Genomic DNA, 18,382 nt, shown 5'->3' on the forward strand with positions numbered 1-18,382 from the left:
GTACTTACAGTAATAAACTTTAAGTATTAGTATAATACATTTAAGTGAGTTCTATGAGTTCTTTTAGTGAATTGTTACAACTGAGGATGATATTGGATACCCCCAAATTACAATTGGTGTCAAAAGTATGGGTGGTCTCGTGGAACTGCTTACTAGCTTTAGAGTCGTAAAGAGTGCCTGAAGAACTATGGATAGAGCTTCATAATACTTTATAAGAGGAAGTGACTAAAACCATCCCAAAGAAAAGGAAATGTAAGAAGGAAAATAGCCATCTGAGGAGGCTTTACAGATAGCTGATTAAAGAAGAGAAGCAAAATGCAAGGGAGAAAGAGGAAATATACCCAACTGAATACAGAGTTGCAGAGAAATGCAAAGAGAGATAAGAAGGCCTTCTTAAATGAACACTGCAGGGAAATAGAAGAAAACAGTAGAATGGGAAAAACTAGAGATTTAGTCAAGAAAAATGGAAATATCAAAGGAACATTTCATGCAAGTAGGGGCACAGTAAAGGACTGAAACGGTAAGGTCCTTACTTATATGGAGAGTGCTAAGCTGTGCTTAGTCACTCCATCATGTCTGACTCTTCGTACCCCCATGGAATGTACCCTGCCAGGCTCCTCTGTCCATGGGGATTCTCCAGGCAAGAATACTGGAGTTGCCTTGCCCTTCTCCAGGGGATTTTCCCAACCCAGTGATCAAGTTCAGGTCCCCTTGCATTGCAGGTGGACTCCACCAGCTGAGCTACCAGGGAAGAGTACATAATGCCAAATGCCAAGCTGGATGAATCACAAGCTGGAATCAAGATTTCCAGGAGAAATAACAACAGAAAGTGAAGGGGAACTAAGGAACATTTTGAAGAGAGTGAAAGAGGTGAGTGAAAAACCTGGCTTAAACTCAGTATTCAAAAAACTAAGATCATGGCATCCAGTCTTATCACTTCATGATCAATAGAAGGGAAAAAGGGAAAACAATGACATTTTATTTTCTTGGGCTCCAAACTCACTGCAGATGATGCTTGTAGCTATGGAATTAAAAGATGCTTGCTCCTCAGAAATAAAGCTATGAGAAATTTAGACAGCATGTTAAAAGGCAGAGATATGACATTGGTCAAAGTCTAGTTTTTCCAGTAGTCATGTACAGATGTGAGAGTTAGACTCTAAAGAAGGCTGAGCACCTAAGAATTGACGCTTTTGAAATATGGTGCTGGAGAAGACTTTTGAGAATCTCTTGGACTACAGGGATTCCCTGGTGGCTCAGAAAGTAAAGCATCTGCCCGAAAGTTCCCCTGGAGAAGGAAATGGCAACCCACTCCAGTACTCTTGCCTAGAAAATTCCATGGATGGAGGAGCCTGGTGGGCTACAGCCCATGGGGTCGAAAAAGAGTTGGACATGACTGAGAGACTTCACTTACACTTTCACTTTCACTTGGACTACAAGGAAATCAAACCAGTCAATTCTAAATGAAATCAACCCTGAATATTCATTGGAAGGACTGTTGCTGAAACCGAAGCTCCAGTACTTTGGGCACCTGATACAAAGAGCCAGCTCACTGGGAAAGCCTCTGATGCTGGAAAAAATTGAAGGCAAAAGGAGAACAGAGTGGCAGAGGATGAGATGGTTAGACAGCATTATCGACCCAATGGACATGAATTTGAGCAAACTCCAGAAGACAGTAGAAGACAAAGAAGCCTGGCATGCTGCAGTCAATGGGATCACAGAGTCGAATACAACTTAGTGACTGAAAAACAACAGATTACAACAAAAGATTAATGCTGTGTACCTATCATCCATGATGTAATGTATAATATTTTTATCCCATTAAAAATATGCTTTACCAATTATGCAAGTTTTTACCTCTTCTGGTTTCCTCCCCAACATTGACACATGCGAAATTATATAGTAAATACTCCAGATATGTATATTACTACTGAGGAATGTGTATTAGTCAATTTTCTAATATTTGAAGATCTGAAAAGTCAAATATGATGTTTCAGAATGATTACACAATTGAAACGGATATGTGGATAATTAATATACATTCTTCTCAAAGTTGATATACATTCTTCTCAAACATTCTATAGGAATATATTGCATATTAGGTCACAAAACAAATTGAACAAGATTGATATATAAAGTATATTTTCTTATCACAATGATATGAAACTAGAAATCAGTAACCGGAAAAATACTAGAAAATTCAAAAACATCTGGTAATTGAAAACACACCCCTGGAAAATCAGTGGGTCAAGAAAAAATTAAAAAAGGAAAATCAAAAATATCTTGAAGCAAAAATGGAAATACAACATACCAAAACTTCTGAGTTGTAGCAAAAGTGATTCCAAGAAGGAAGTATATTAAGAAATGCCTACATTAAGAAAAAGGAACTGTATTGAACGAACAGCTTAACTTTCCACCTAAAGAACAAACTAAATCCAAAGTTAGCAGAAGAAGGAGAAACAAAGATGAGAACAGATATGATAAAAGTATAAAATACAAGAACAATAGAAAAGATCAACAAAATTAAGAAGTTGTTAGGATAAAATAGAGACACCTTTAGCTTGTTGAGAAAAAACAGAAAAGACTGAAATAAATAAAATCAAAAATAAAAGCAGAAGATATTTCAACTGATAACCACACAAATATAAAGGATAATAAGAGAACACCATGAACAGTCATGCACCAAACAATTGTATAACCTAGAAAAAGTGAATAAATTCCTGAAACCATATAGAATCATAAAGACTGATTAATTACTCCCTAAGACAAGGACAACTGGAAGCAGAACTTTTCTGGACCCTATTCCACGCATCTCTTGCCTTGGTTGATGTTAATCTGTATCCTTTCACTGTAATAAACTATAACCACGAATATAATAGCTTTCAGTGAGTTCTTTTAGTAAGTAGTTATGACTGAAGATGGTCTTGGGAACCCTGAACTTGCAGGTGGTGACAAAGGTGTGTGTGGTCTAGTGAACTGCTCAGTAACTCTACAAATTACAAAAATACAAGCATAGGAGCTAACATTAATAATGGATTATTAGTTAGTAATTAGCCACATGCATGAATCAAAATAGATAATTTATCAAAATGGAAATTTAACTAATGCATGAATATCCTGATTCATTTTCTTTTTTAATATAGAATAAAGTTAAGGGCTTATTTTTGAGAAATCCTTTAGGTTCATAATGACTCCATGTATAATTTTTCTTAGACATCAAAGTGTCAGAGGCATGGAAATTTATAGAACTCTTGGCCTGCCTTAGCTGTACTTCCACTTGAGTGTACTTTTGCTTCAAAACAATGCAATTTTTTTTTAACCAATATCTTAAGTTTTCAAACTCATTATTCTTGTGCTTTTGAAATTTGACTATTCAATGAACCTGGAAGTCAAATTAATTTGCTTCTGACTAAGCATGATAGGATTTGTATCAGTCTTCAATATATTAAAATGTAGAGGATCTGATAGTTCTTCAAGAAAACGGAAGTCTGAGTCAAAACCAAATTACTAAAATTCAATTTGAGTTCAAAATTCTGTCCCCAATCTCATTTACTATCTGGAGGGACAAGAGTTTTCTTTTGATGAACAGATTAAAAATTAGTTTGTCTAAAGTCATTTTGTAATTATCATACATCTAGGATTTAGTTTCCTGATCACATGATGAATGTAAAAAAAAATCAAAATTAGGTTTAAACTAGGTTAAATTGAACGAAGAACCAGATTTTTTTCCCACCACTTAACATGTTTTCATCTGATTCTTTGAAATATTTTCTAAAGATCTCTATGCTGTATTTCTTTAACAATTTCTTTTCATACAAAGTCAAATTATAGCATACACATCTACAATCATCCTTAAACCTGAGGTATGCCTGATCTAATTTCTTTACTATATAGCATGTTCACATTATCGTTAATTTGTTTTGTATTCTGTTAACTATGTATCTCTTTAGAAAAGTATTAAAAATTCATAATGCCTAAGAAAAGCATAAAAATAATCAAGAGATTTCATTTTTGAAATTACATATTAGAGACCAGACCTTCTAAGATTTGTCCATTCAATTTTTTCTTTTCTTATCTCACTCTCCTCCTTTATAGCACATGTCACAATGTTACATTGCTAATTAATTGTTTAATTATTAGAGTTGAAACTTGTTGCTATATGCAAAAAATAACAATTAATCCACTGTTTAGATAATTATTAGTTTAATATTTGAATTCCTTGTGAAACTATAAGCTTCATAGATGCAAACTTACTGCGGATGTGCCCATTAGCATTTGATATCAATTAGCTCAGCACCTGGCATGGAGCCTGACATCAACAAGGGCTCAGTATTTTTTGAATAGAAAGAAGAGTGAATGGATTAAACTTTGCATCAAACCATGGAATCAGTTATAACAGAGTTACTGTAATATATGTGCTTGTGTGTATGTGATTGCATGTGTGTGCAAAAACTGTCGATTATGTATACAAAAGTCTTCTTTTGCTCAATTAAGTAAAAAGCCTCAATGAGTTTATTTGAAAATTGTGGTGTTGCTGGTGGACAATGGATAGGAGAAGAGTTGATGCTGTATAGATGCTTTTCTCACAGGAACACTTACTAGTACATGGCTCACTCTTTGATTAGCCCTGTTTATTTTAAAACATTTTCTGAACAGTAACCACTGCTAACTTCCACCTGGGCAGAACATATGTTTTCAAAACTGTGCAGTTTGACTGCATACAACTAATTCCTGATGAATTGTTTCAGACTCAGAGCTCAATATCAGCCTATTTTTATTTTTCATTGATAAGATTAATATATACCATATATTGCTTGAAATGGTTTGATGTGAAAACACCAGTATCTTACTGATATTAAATAATATACAAAAATGTTATAATATGTTTACTTATATAGAAATCATGTTAAAGAATTTATACTTCCAAAGTTGCCCTCAATATTTTCTGTTAGTGTGAACACTAATGTTATTATCTTGAAATCTGACATCCAAAGGAAAAATAGAATATGGATCTTCCTCACAAAAGTGTAGAAGCAGTAATTTTCTTCTACAATGCTAATAATTCTGGTCACAAAGAAAAAATAATCTTATTTGCTCTTCTTGTACTGGAAGTTAGGCAGTATACCTACATTATAGGCTATTGATTAATTTGACTTTCTTTTTAAATTAATGAGAAATATTTCAAGAGTTAGTCAGGAAACACTTTCTTTGAAGTATCTCCCTCTTATATACACAATCACTAAAGTGGAAGTAAAAAATGAAATTACTGTTTCATATATTCATCAGATCACATTTAGAGAGAAGCTATGTTTTGTGAAGAACATATCACCTGATTGATATATACATATATAATTTAAAATTAAAATCTCTAGATAAGAACTTTTCTATTTATTTAAGATAAATATAGTAAAGCAACTCTGAACTACTAGTTTTCAATGTAACAACTTTTGAAGAAACTATTTTGTTCTTTTTTTAATATTGTAAATGTACAAATCATATTACCTTACATTCTCTTTTTCAATAACAAAATTCCATTGATTAAACTCACTGTATTAGTTATTTGCACTGTATGTGACTAAAAACCACTTTGAAATAAATAGAAAATAGAAAGAAGAAAAGAAGAGAAAAAAGCTTATTTATTTGATATCTTCAAAGCAATTTCATCATTTCAAAATATCTATTAGCAAATTTATTGAAATTTAAAAGTACAACTTTGGACATACTATTTAAAAGCTTAACAATATAATACATTATATCACTATACCAGGAATATGTTTAAATTATTCATGAAGGATAATTTGATTCTAAAAATGAATTAAAGATAAACTTTATGTAAGTAATGCATTTCATTATCTTGATATATTCTCTTATTGGAAATGCATATTTGAACAGTAAATAGATTTTCCCTCTATCATTTGACAGATTATGTATCTTACTGTGGCTCAGATCATGAGCTGCTTATTGCAAAAACCAGGCTTACATTAAAGAAAGTAGGGAAAAACACTAGGCCATTCAGGTATGACCTAAATCAAATCTCTTATGATTATACAGTAGAAATAATGAATAGATTCAAGGAATTAAATCTGTTAGTGCCTGAAGAACTATGGATGGAGGTATGCAACATTATAACATTTTACAGCAATGACCAAAACCACCCCAAAGGAAAAGAAATGCAAGAAGGCTGTGGTTGTCTTTGGAGGCTATACAAATAGCTGAGGAAAGAAGAGAAGTGAAAGGCAAGGCAGAAGGGGGAAAATATACCCAACTGAATGCAGTGTTCCAAAGAATAGCAAGGAGAGATAAGAAGGCCTTCTTAAATGAACAATGCAAAGAAATAGAAAATGAATAATGCAAAGAAATAGAGGAACAATGCAAAGAAATAGGAAAGACTAGAGATTTCTTCAAGAAAATTGGAGATATAAAGGGAAAATTTCATATGAGGATGGGCACCATAAAGGACAGAAATGGTAAGGACCTAACAGAAGCAGAAGAGATTTTTAGGAGGAGGTAGAAGAATACACAGAAGGACTATACCAAATGGTCTTAATGACCTGGATAACCACAATGGTGTGGTCACACACCTACAACCAGACATCCTCAGCGTGCAGTCAAGTGGGCCTAAGGAAGCATTACTATGAACAAAGCTAGTGGAAGTGACTGAATTCCAGCTTAAAAGTAAAGTGAGGTCTCTCAGTCATGTCCGACTCTTTGCAACCCCATGGTCTGTAGCTTACCAGTCTCCTCTGTCCATGGGATTCTCCAGGCAAGAGTACGGGAGTGGATTGCCATTTCATTCTCCAGAGGATCTTCCCAACCCAGGGATAGAACCCAGGTCTCCCACATTATAAGCAGATGCTTTACCATCTGAGCCACCAGGGAAGTCCAGCTTAGCTGTTTAAAATCCTAAAAGATGATGCTGATAAAGTGTTGCACTCAATGTGTCAGCAAATTTGGAAAAGTCAGCAGTGGGTACAGGACTGGAAAAGATCAATTTTCATTCCAATCCCAAAGAAGGGCAATGCCAAAAAATGTTCAAACTACCATTTAGTTGTGTTCATTTCACATGCTGGTAAGTTTATGCTCAAAATTCTTCAAGCTAGCTTATAGCAGTACATGAGCCGAGAACTTCTAGATGTAAGAGCTGGTTTACAAAAGGCAGAGGAAAGCCAGAGATCAAATTGTCTATATCCATTGGATCATAGAAAAAGCAAAAAATTACAGAAAAACATCTACTTGTGCTTGACTGACTACGTTGAAGAATTTGACTGTGTGGACCATAAAAACAGTGGAAAATTCTTAAAGTTGTGAGAATACCAGACCACCTTACCTGCCTCTTGAGAAACCTGTATGCGGTCACGAAGCACCAGTTAAAACCGATCATGGAAAAACAAACGGGTTACACATTGGGAAAGGAGTCCCACAAAGCTATATATTTTCACCCTGTTTATTTTTAACTTATATGCAGAGTACATCATGCAAAATGCCAGGTTGGATGCATCACATAAAAGAATCAAGATTGCCAGGAGAATTATCAACACCTCAGATATGCAGGTGATGCCACTCTAATAAGGACAGGGAATCCTGGGGCCCTAAAGAGTTGGACTTGACTTAGCTACTGAACAACAATGGCAGAATATGAAGAGAAACTAAATAGCCTCTTGATGAGGGTGAAAGAGGAAAGTGAAAAAGCTGGCTTAAAGCTCAACATTCAAAAAACTAAGATCAAGGCATCTGGTCCCATCACTTTGTGGCAAATAGAAAGGGGAAATGTGGAAGCTGTGACAAAATTGCTGCAGATGGTGACTGCAGCCAAAATATTAAAATATGCTTGCTCCTTGGAAGGAAAGCTATAACAAACCTAGACAGCATATTAAAAAGCAGAGACATTACTTTGCCAACAAAGGTCCATCTAGTCAAAGCTATGGTTTTTCCAGTAGTCATGAATGTATGTGAGAGTTGGACCATAAGGAAGTCTGAGCACTGAAGAACTGATGCTTTGAATTGTGGTGCTGGAGAAGCCTCTTGAGAGTCCCTTGGACTCCAAGGAGATCCAACCAGTCCATCCTGAAGGAAATCATTCCTGAATATTCATTGGAAGGACTGATGTTAAAGCTAAAACTCCAATACTTTGGCCACCTGATGTGCAGAACTGACTCTGAAAAAAAAAAAAACCCATGCTGGGAAAGATAGAAGGCAAAAGGAGGGCTGGAGGCAGAGGATAAGATGACTAGACAGTATTACCAACTCAGTTGCCATGAATTTAAGCAAACTTTGGGAGACAGTGAAGGTCAGGGGAGCATGACATGCTGCAGTCCATTTGGTCACAAAGAGTTATGCACAACTTAGTGACTGAATAACAATAAATAATAGTTTTTCTGTTTGAAATCACGTCCCTTACAGTGACTAGAAGACTTTTTTTGACTCTTTTTAAGTGTAAAATATTTATGTTTCACTGCATTTTAACCCAGAGTAAATATGGAAGCAGAATAGTGGTAATAACTTTTATAAGATGCAGAGCCACTGTTTTGTTAAATATGCAATTTTTTGTTTTAATTTTAAAATGTAAAGACTCCAGGGATCAGTCAAAACATACATGAAAAATTTTCTTTAGGTGCAGATTATCATTTTAAGTTTTTGCTGATGTATAAAATGCTATTGCTGCTTACCTATTTACTGCATTTATCTATTTGCTAAATTCTTAATAATGTTAAGTAGATTTGCATTGGCTATTTAGAACAAAGCAAACACTATTATAATTTTACCTTTAGTTCTGATATTAGCACTGTTTTTTATTCATACTTCACTTTTTCTACTCATCAACTCATTCATTCAAGAAATAGGGAGAGCATGAGACTTGTGCCAAGCATTTTCCTACTTTCTAGGGCTGAAGGAATGAAAACAATAACCACAGACTTTGGTTCTTATGAAACTCAGAATCTAACAGGGAGGTTGGAAAACTCAAAATTTAATTCCAACTGCCATAGTATTATAAATATCAGTAGTAATAGAAGCATATGCTGGAAATTGTTAATGCATGGTTCACATTTAAGGGAAATAATATAACTAAATAAGGAAATCACAGTAATAGTGAAAGGTACAATTTTTAAAGCAGCAGCTGCTTTTTCTGAAGAAATTTTGATAGCTTGAGAAATGAAGGACTTCAAAATAATAAAAGGAGACTTAGATAACTCTCAGTAGGAAATTACTTTCTCTCTGCCAAATGCCAAAGTGATATATCAGGGTGTTTTCATCGTAGCACCAGTGAGAAATATACCCATATACTAGTGGCAAGCCTTAAGACAATTGATTATAAGCATAGATGTAGTATTTACATCCATTTTTATGAATTTATACAATGGCAAATAGGAAATAAAAAAGACCATTATACTGAAATACAGTCCTTGAAGACTTCATACTTCTAAGTCTCAACTTTGACAGAGACCAAGAACTTTTTGCAATTCCCACATCAGCCATGTCATAAAGAAATAATAAATCTAATATAAATCAGCATGGTTGTCCAGGCAATGTGGGTGAAGTCAGAAGAGACATTCTGAAAAACAGAAGATGAGACAAAAATGGGCAGCTGAAAATACACACAAATACAGCAGAAAGGAAAATAAAACAGTAATTGTAAAAAATGTGTATGTCCCCTTTCTGTTAAGGGATATATTTTTAATGTTATTTGGAAAAGAGTCAAATATCACAAGTAAAAAATGAAAATTACTTATATTAAATATTTTAAAGAGCATTTATAGAGCAGACCAGACATAAAGAGAGAATTCAAATTTGAATGTGAATATTAGCAAGATTTTGAAAATCATAGCATAGATATGGGGAGAAAGAATACATGAAACAAAGGTTAGGAAAAATACATTGAGAGGGTCAAGCATATGATAAATGAAGTTCCAAAAGAAAATAGTGAATAAAAGAATATGCCATATTAAAAAACAGTAATTGATAATTTTTAGGATGTATATAAAACACCAATCTTCAGATTAAGGAGAAGATTGATAACTTGTGAATTATCCAATAACTCACAAGAAGGAAAAATTTTTTTTTTTTTTTTATTAGTTGGAGGCTAATTACTTCACAACATTTCAGTGGGTTTTGTCATACATTGATATGAATCAGCCATAGATTTACACGTATTCCCCATCCCGATCCCCCTCCCACCTCCCTCTCCACCCGATTCTTTTTTTGTTGTGTAAGTGCCTCATTTAAGCTTTTAATTGCTGAGGCATCCACTTCAAAGATGGCTATCTTGAACAAACACATTTCCAGCCCGTGGTACTAGGTAAAGAATCAAGTTGCCCAGCCCCCAACCACCAACCAGCCTTCTTTATTTTAGAGATCTTGTTTGATTTCAATAACTGACCATTTTGGCTACTTATTTTTTTCTCTTCCTATATTTAAATTCTGCTCTTAAGTTCTAAATTCATCAAAAAATAGAGAGTCTATGAAACTCTAGGGCCCCACCATGGATCCCAATGAAAGCAGAATCTCAGGCCCACAGTAGCTTGCTTTCTCTCTCTCTGTCTTCAAAAGGTTCACTGTGTGGTTCCAGTCATGCTTCAAGATCTGTGAAAAATAAATATTTTGTCCAAAGTTTCCTAATAGTTATTGCTGAGGACATTATGAAAACATAATAAGAACCAATTACAAAATAGATTAACAAATAAAATGTTTACATAGATGTAATGTATAACACAAAGAATATTATCAATAGAGAATATTGTGGTAACTGTATTACATTAGTTTCTGGTGTGCAGATTAACATAAAATATCAAATCAGTATGTTGTACATCAGAAATTAACATAATATTGAAAGTTGACTATACTCCAATAGATGAATAAAGTGCATCAAGTCAGAGAAAGAAAGAAAGTAAGGAGAGAAATGAAAGAAAGGAAAGGAGGAAGGGAAAGAAGGTAGGTAGGCAGACAAATAACAAGGGCTGGTCTAGCAACATTAGTTGTCTTCAATAGGCTTGACAAGCATAACACAACTGTATACTGTTGAGATTACGAGCTAAGTCACTCATTCAGACAGAGTTTACACCTTATAGTACCCATGACTATAGGCAAAGTGCTCATCTCCTTAAATTTCTGCTTCCATTGCAAAATGGGGAAAACGTTATCTATGTCACAGGTTTTACTGACATTAATGTGCCCATGGTAAGAGCACAGTAAATGGCATCTTTTATTGCCTTCATCAAAAACTTTTTGATAAATTGTTATAAAGTTGTTATAAAGTGTTATAAAATTGTTTATATGCATAAACATATAAACACTCATAAATACAATCATAAAACCAAACATAAATTAAATGGAGCAAATACATAAGAAAAAATAAGAATAGAGTGGTTCTTATTGGAAAAAAAACATTTAATGAATTTGGTAGTTCATAAATTCAAATTTTTAGACTAAATTAAGATGTTACTTAATCAAACATAGAAAAAGTCTTTTATGAAAAGATTGATCAGAATTTACTTTAAATAGGATACCCTGGAGTACATGACAAATATTACATGTTTTGCAAATGTATTTGAATTAAAATTTTCACAAACATTCATATAGCAAGCTATTAACCCCATGTGTTACTAGCTGTAAAAAAAACCCCTGTTATTTATACTATAGGTAAGGCTAAGAATATCTCTAAAAACTTTGCATCATAGCACAATTCTCTTATTTCTAAAATCTTTAATATCTTTGAAATTTTATGTCCAAGGAAATAGTAAATGCAAAATACAGATTTTTTTAATGCTTTCCACTTCTGTATTTGAGAAGATAGAACACTATTGTATGTCTTTTGTATGTGTTCGGGGGAAATAATTTGAATAGTAAGTTGATAATAAAATATTTATGTGAAGTACTTTATTGAAAAGCAATACTTACCTGAAGCTCATGTTATTTTAGAAAAGTAATATACAGAATATTTCTTAAATATCTGAAATATGGTATATTGTTGAAAATTGTTTTTTTATTAACTGAACTTGAAAACATCCCTGGCTAACAAGAATTATAGTAAAAATTTTCATTTAACTACAGAAATATTGAGTAGTTCCATTTGGTTTTCTAACATGTCTTGTATGCCTATACTTTCTGGTAAATATTAAGATCTATATGGTCATGCTGATAATGGCCAAAGTTTGGACTGTATCCCAGGAGCAGTCCCTTTCCTTTGTCTCTAGTTATGTATTGGTCCTACTCTCTAACCATTGGCCATAGATCAAACTGTAACCAAAATTTTCACAACTAGTGTGAAACCATGTTTCTAAAGAGTTTTGTCAGATCTTAAAGAAATAAGAGTATAATACTGTTCTTTTATTTATGAGTGGATAGCATTTTCAAGCAAGCAATTTTTAATGTTTTCAACTCAAAAATACTTTCCAACACCATTAATATATTGATTGTAAAATATATGCAAATTCACCATTTTGATAGGAAAAATAATGAAAGACTCCCTATCCTATGGGTAATAATCAAGATGAAAATAGAATGCAAACCTAATTTGAAGACTATAAATGATTCCAGGAAGGCAGAATGATTCAGTAGGTTTTGTATTACTTCTAAGGGATATAGCAGTGTTATCTATCTACAATTCTCCTTAACTATCCACTCCATATAACTGCTTTGTCACAACAATCATACTGAATCACTGTCAGTTGACACAAAGCTATTTAAGGATAGAGATCAATATAAGATCAGAATCCCTAAATTCAATGAATTATAGCTAAATTCATGAAATAGGTTCAAGACTCCAGATAGGAATCTGCCCCTAATTTGTACCATGATCCTAAACTTTTTTAAAAACATCTTTGAACTGAATTACTTCATTTGTTACTTGAAAATAACAATGACACTGATTATTCCCCAAGACTGTAAAGTTAGGAATATTTTGGTTATAAATACATTATTGGTCTGTTTCTTTTGTAAATTATTAACTTTGAAAGTATAATAATAACCTATGTTTCAGTTGTATAATTGTTTGTACATAAGATATATATGGCTTTATAATAGTATCAAGTTCCACATGTTCTATAAGTTAAAATTCTACTAAAAAGTTCCCTCTTCCCCGAAGTAGTATATTTTTAAAATATAGGAACAATGTCAACATTATCAAAAAATATTTTAAAATTTTACTAATAATTTTGAATATTTTGATCAAAGAAAAAATAAAAGGCAATCGGCAGTGCACTAGACCCTCATTGTCACTGAATTAGACATAGCAAAGCTGTTTAACACAAGATTCTTATACAACAGTCTCAGAATATGTGGAATATTAACAAGATTGATTTTCTTGAACACTTTATCTCTTGAAATTATGTCAAGAGAAAAAGAAAATAACATGACATTTTAAAAGTGTCAATATGCTTTAATATAAAGAACAAATGCAGAGGGATAGTTAGTCTTTTACAAGCATCAGCTTGTCATTTTCTTAGTATATCAAACAAGGCACATTCTGTAGAATAAATAACTTGGCAAGTACATAGAGGTTAAACATGTGCATAACCACACAAAGAAATCTGACCACCCCTGTCAATAAACTCAACATGAAGTGGCAATAAGATCATATATAATAATCTCTAAAAGAAAATGAAATGCCAAAAGCAATAGGTCAAGAGAAAAGCAGAGTGAAGATGGGGAAGGGCATCTGAGTGTCAATAAGTTCTCACAAAATACATCTAAAATCTACAAATGGCTCAAAGAAGACATTTGAAATCACAGACATGGAACAGAAATAATTTCCCTAGCAATTCAAATATAAGGGAATATTCTCAAGGTTTAATTTCTCTGCTTTTCCTCTGGCTAAATGTCTTTCCTATCCCTGTTTCCCTGCAGAAGAATTAATGATTGATAGCCAGTATGTATGTCAACAGAGGCCATGAATGTTATTTCCAATAATGACTAAATCACAGTCAAAACCTAATGGAATAGGCACTGTGATAAGGAAATAAGGCCTAAACCAGCATAGATTATTTGAAAGAGATAAGCGTGGAAAAGAGAAGTGGTGTTATCCTACTGCATATTGTGACTAATCACAGACATTTAAGATGAGCAATCACAGGGAATCTGATAGAGAGTATTAGAGTTAGTAGGGGAGAACCAGTAAGAAATGGTAGTATGGTAGGAATTATAGCTGGCACTTCTATATGGGGTAGAGAAAGCAGATAATGTTTTGTTCAATCAGCTTATCAGATCTGTTTTGTGTCATAATGTGTTGGTTTTGGGGATAAACAGAAAGCCAGTCATTAGCATGGCATGATATTTAAGGTTCTCCTAGTATGCTGTGACATTTATAATATTTAAATCATTAAAGAAGTAAACTAGGAACAGTCAGTATTCTTGATTATTATCTTATCAATGAGGACAAGCTGACTTAGCATCAAACACTGCAAAGAAGTGGCAGGTTAAGACACTAAAAAATGAGTCCAAAGAGATATGATTGTTTATTTAAGGGAAAAGTCAAGCAATTTGAAAAAGGAAACTGGAGTTGTAAGAAGTACCCAAGAGAAAAACATTAGGAAATGATAATCAAATCTTGGTTATATAATTACCCTTTCTGTAGACACCAAGGCCTGAGACATGATCTTCTCCCTAGCTAGACTTTGCTTAAGCATATTACCATCCCCCTTCTCTTACCACCCCTCACTCAAAGAAAGAAAAATGAAACCACTCTTGGGGACTGTGCACAGTGTATACAAACAAGGAGGACTCAGTCACTGTTTCGGTTTCTTAACCTTCGTGAGTACAGCATAATTTATAAACGTCTATGTGTGCAAGTCAGTTTTGCCCAGTGACAAGCATCTTGGGAAGATGAGCAGTTAGCAGCCATTATTTTTTAAATAATTTATTGATGTGAAATTCACATAACATAAAGTAAACCATTTTAAAGTGAATAATTTAGTAGTAGTTAATATGTTCACAATGTTATGTAACCAACATTTGTATCTAGTTCCAAATATTTCAATCACTCCAGACTAAGCCCCTTACCTGTTAAGCAGTTTCTCCCTTTCCCTCCCTGCTGGGCCCTGGAAACCACCAATCTGCATTCTGTTCCTATAAATTTCATCTATTTCAGGTATTTTGTATATGGCCTTTTTTGTTGGGCTTCTTTCACTTACCATAATGTTTTGTGGATTATTCCATGTAGTTTCATGTATCAGTACTTTATTTCATTTTATAACTGAATAATATTGCCAAATCCAGAGATGTGAAGTTTTAACCATATGCTTTCTTCTAAAAATCTTAAGATTTTAGCACTTATATTTATGTTATTGATCCATTTCATGTTAATATCTGTATATAGTGTGAGACATGAATCCAGATTTTTTGGCAAGTGGAAATTTATTGATCCAGTATCATTTGATAAAAAAAAAGATTATTCTTTGCTCTATTGAGAGGTCTTAGTTTTTGAAAATTAATTTACCATAGAGGTATGGGCTTCTCTGGTGGCTCAGACGGTAAAGAATCCACCTGTAATGCAGGAAACCTGGTTTCGATCCCTGGGTTGGGAAGATGCCCTGGAGGAGAACATGGAAACCCACTCCAGTATTCTTGCCTGGAGAATCCCATGGACAGAGGTGCCTGACGGACCATAGTCCATAAGGTCGCAAAAAGTCAGACACAACTTAGCAACTAAGCAAAGCACAGCACAGAGGCATGTGTTTATTTCTGGACTCTCAATTCTGTTTGATTATTCTATGTTTATCCTTATGCTAAGACCACATTTCTTTGATTAGTAAGTTTTGTAGTAACTTTTGAAAATTTAATGTCTTCAATTTAATTCTTCTTTTTCAAGAATTTTTTTTATCACTCAAGTCCTTTGCAATTGCATATGAATTTGGGGTTTGGATTTTCCATTTTGTGGAAAAAAAAAAACAACTATTGATATTATGATAGGAATTACATTGAATCTGTACATCACTTTGGGTATTATTGACATCTTAACAACATTGTCTTTTACAATCTATAAACACAGGATATATTTTCATTTACTTAGGCCTTTAATTTCTTTTGCCAGTAGTTTATAAATTTCAGTATATAACTCTTTCACTTAGAAGAGTAAATTTATTCCAGAGTATTTTATTCTTTTGGATGCTATTGTAAATGAAATTATTTTCTTAATTTTCTTCTCAGGTTATTAAGTCCTTTACAGATTATATATAATACAAATGGAATTTTTGTTTTGATCATATAACTTGCACCTTGACTGAATTAGTTCCAGAATTTGTGTGAATATGTGTATATGTGTGTGTATATATTTATTCTTTGTGGTTTTCTATATGTAGAATCATGTCATCTTCAACCAGAGAATTTTACTGCTTCCTTTCTAATTTGGATATCTGTTATTTCTTTTTCTTGCCTAATTGCTCCAACTAGACCTTCTAGTAAAATTTTGAAAATCAGCATCCTTGTTTTGTTTCCAATATTAGCAATAAATTTTTGAATCTGACACCATTGATTATGATGTTAGCTGTGGATTTTTGATAAATGCCCTTTTTCATGTAGAGGAAATTCCCTTCTATTCCTAATTTTCTGAGAGTTTTTGAAATGAAAGGATGTTGGATTTGTCAAATTATTTTTTCAAATGCTTTCTTTGTGAAGTCATATTATTTGGGGGAAAAACATTAAAAAAAAAAACCTCTCTGAAAAATGGTCCAGAGACCATAAGACATGTAAACTCTAAAAAAAAACTAAAGAGAAAAGGAATAGCACTGGTAATCATAGAAAAATCAACCCAAGCCCTGAAAAGATTCTAAAATAAATAATCTAATAATAAATCATCTAATAAATCTAATAAATCATCTAATAATTTATAATCATCTAGCTGTATATGATCCTAGATAGCAACGTATATGAATTTAGAAAGTGGAAATAAAGCCCCTCAAAATGTATTAGTTTCTATGATGAAAGACTACATAAAGGAGAGAATAAGATGAGATAATAATTGATAATCTTATGTTTTAATTATAATTTTATTATAATTTATGCCATTGTGATCTATTAATGAGAACCAAGTGATATTAGACTGATTTCTAGTGTTTTATTGACATGAAATTTTAAGTGTCTTTGGTATACAAGTGAAATATTGTTTGTTATCCATTTATTAGCTAAAGGATATTTAGGTCATTTTCAGTTTGGGGTAGTTATAAATAAAGCTGGAATAAACATTTGCTTGCAAGTTTTTGTGTAAAATATTTTGATTTCTTTGGGGCAACTATGTGGTATGTTGATATTTCATTGTTTCTATAGCAAAGTATCATGAATTTAGGGGCTTTAGACAACACCTATTTTTTTTTTACCTAGTGGATTCCCTGGTGTTTAAGTGGGTAAAGAACCCACTTGTAAATGCAGGGGATGTGGATTCAGTCCCTCGGTTGGGAAGATTACCTGGAGAAGGAAATGATAACCCACTATAGTACTCTTGCCTGGGAAATCCCTTGGACAGAGGAGGCTGGCAGGCTACAGTCCATGGGGTCACAAGAGTCAGACACGATTTATTGACTGACCAACAACAACAAACTTATTTTCTAACAGGTTTCATAGGTCACAATTTCAGACACAGAGTCTCTCAACTGATTTTTCTGCTTAGGGTCTCTCAAGGCTGAAATTACAGTCAAATCAGCATGCCTGCATTGCATATAGACTCTCTGAAATAATCTGTCTTCAGGTACTTCCAGGATGTCTGGGAGAATTCAGTTTATTCTGTTTTTCATGTGGCCCCCTCCATTTTCAAACCAGCAAAGGTACCTTGGGTCTTTCTCATACTTTGACTATCTCTAACTTCCTCTTTTGCTCTCAGCCAGGAGAAGGCTCAGCTTTTAAGAATTCATGCAATAGAATTAGCCACTTGGATAATCCAAAATAATCTCCCTAAAATTGTGATAAATAACCTTAATAACATCTTCAAAGTCCCCGATGTCTTGTAAGACCACAGTCCCCATCCTTGTTGGTACCAGGGACTGGTTTTGTGAAAGACAGTTTTTCCACTGACCAGGGGTGGGGAATGGTTTCAGGATGATTCTCATAAGGAGCACACAACCTCAATCCCTCATGTACACAGTTCACAGTGGGGTTTGCACTCCTATGAGAATACAATGCCACCACTGATGTGATAAGAGGCCAAGCTTAGGCAGTACTGGGATGATGGGGAGTGGCTGTAAGTATAGATGAATCTTAACTTGCTTGCTGGCCCCTCAGCTCCTGCTATATGGCCTGGTTCCTAACAGGCCAGGGACCAGTACTGCTACTGGTCTGCGCCCCAGGGATTGGGGAACCTCTGATGTAAGGTAGCATTCTAGAGGGCCGAGTTGGAACTCCAACCACACTTCAGCCAGATGTGGTGCTGACTCTGGGGAAAAAAAAATCAAAGAAAATAACAGTA

The sequence above is a fragment of the Cervus elaphus genome, chromosome 9, assembly GCF_910594005.1.
Source record: "Cervus elaphus chromosome 9, mCerEla1.1, whole genome shotgun sequence".
Classification (NCBI taxonomy): domain Eukaryota; kingdom Metazoa; phylum Chordata; class Mammalia; order Artiodactyla; family Cervidae; genus Cervus; species Cervus elaphus.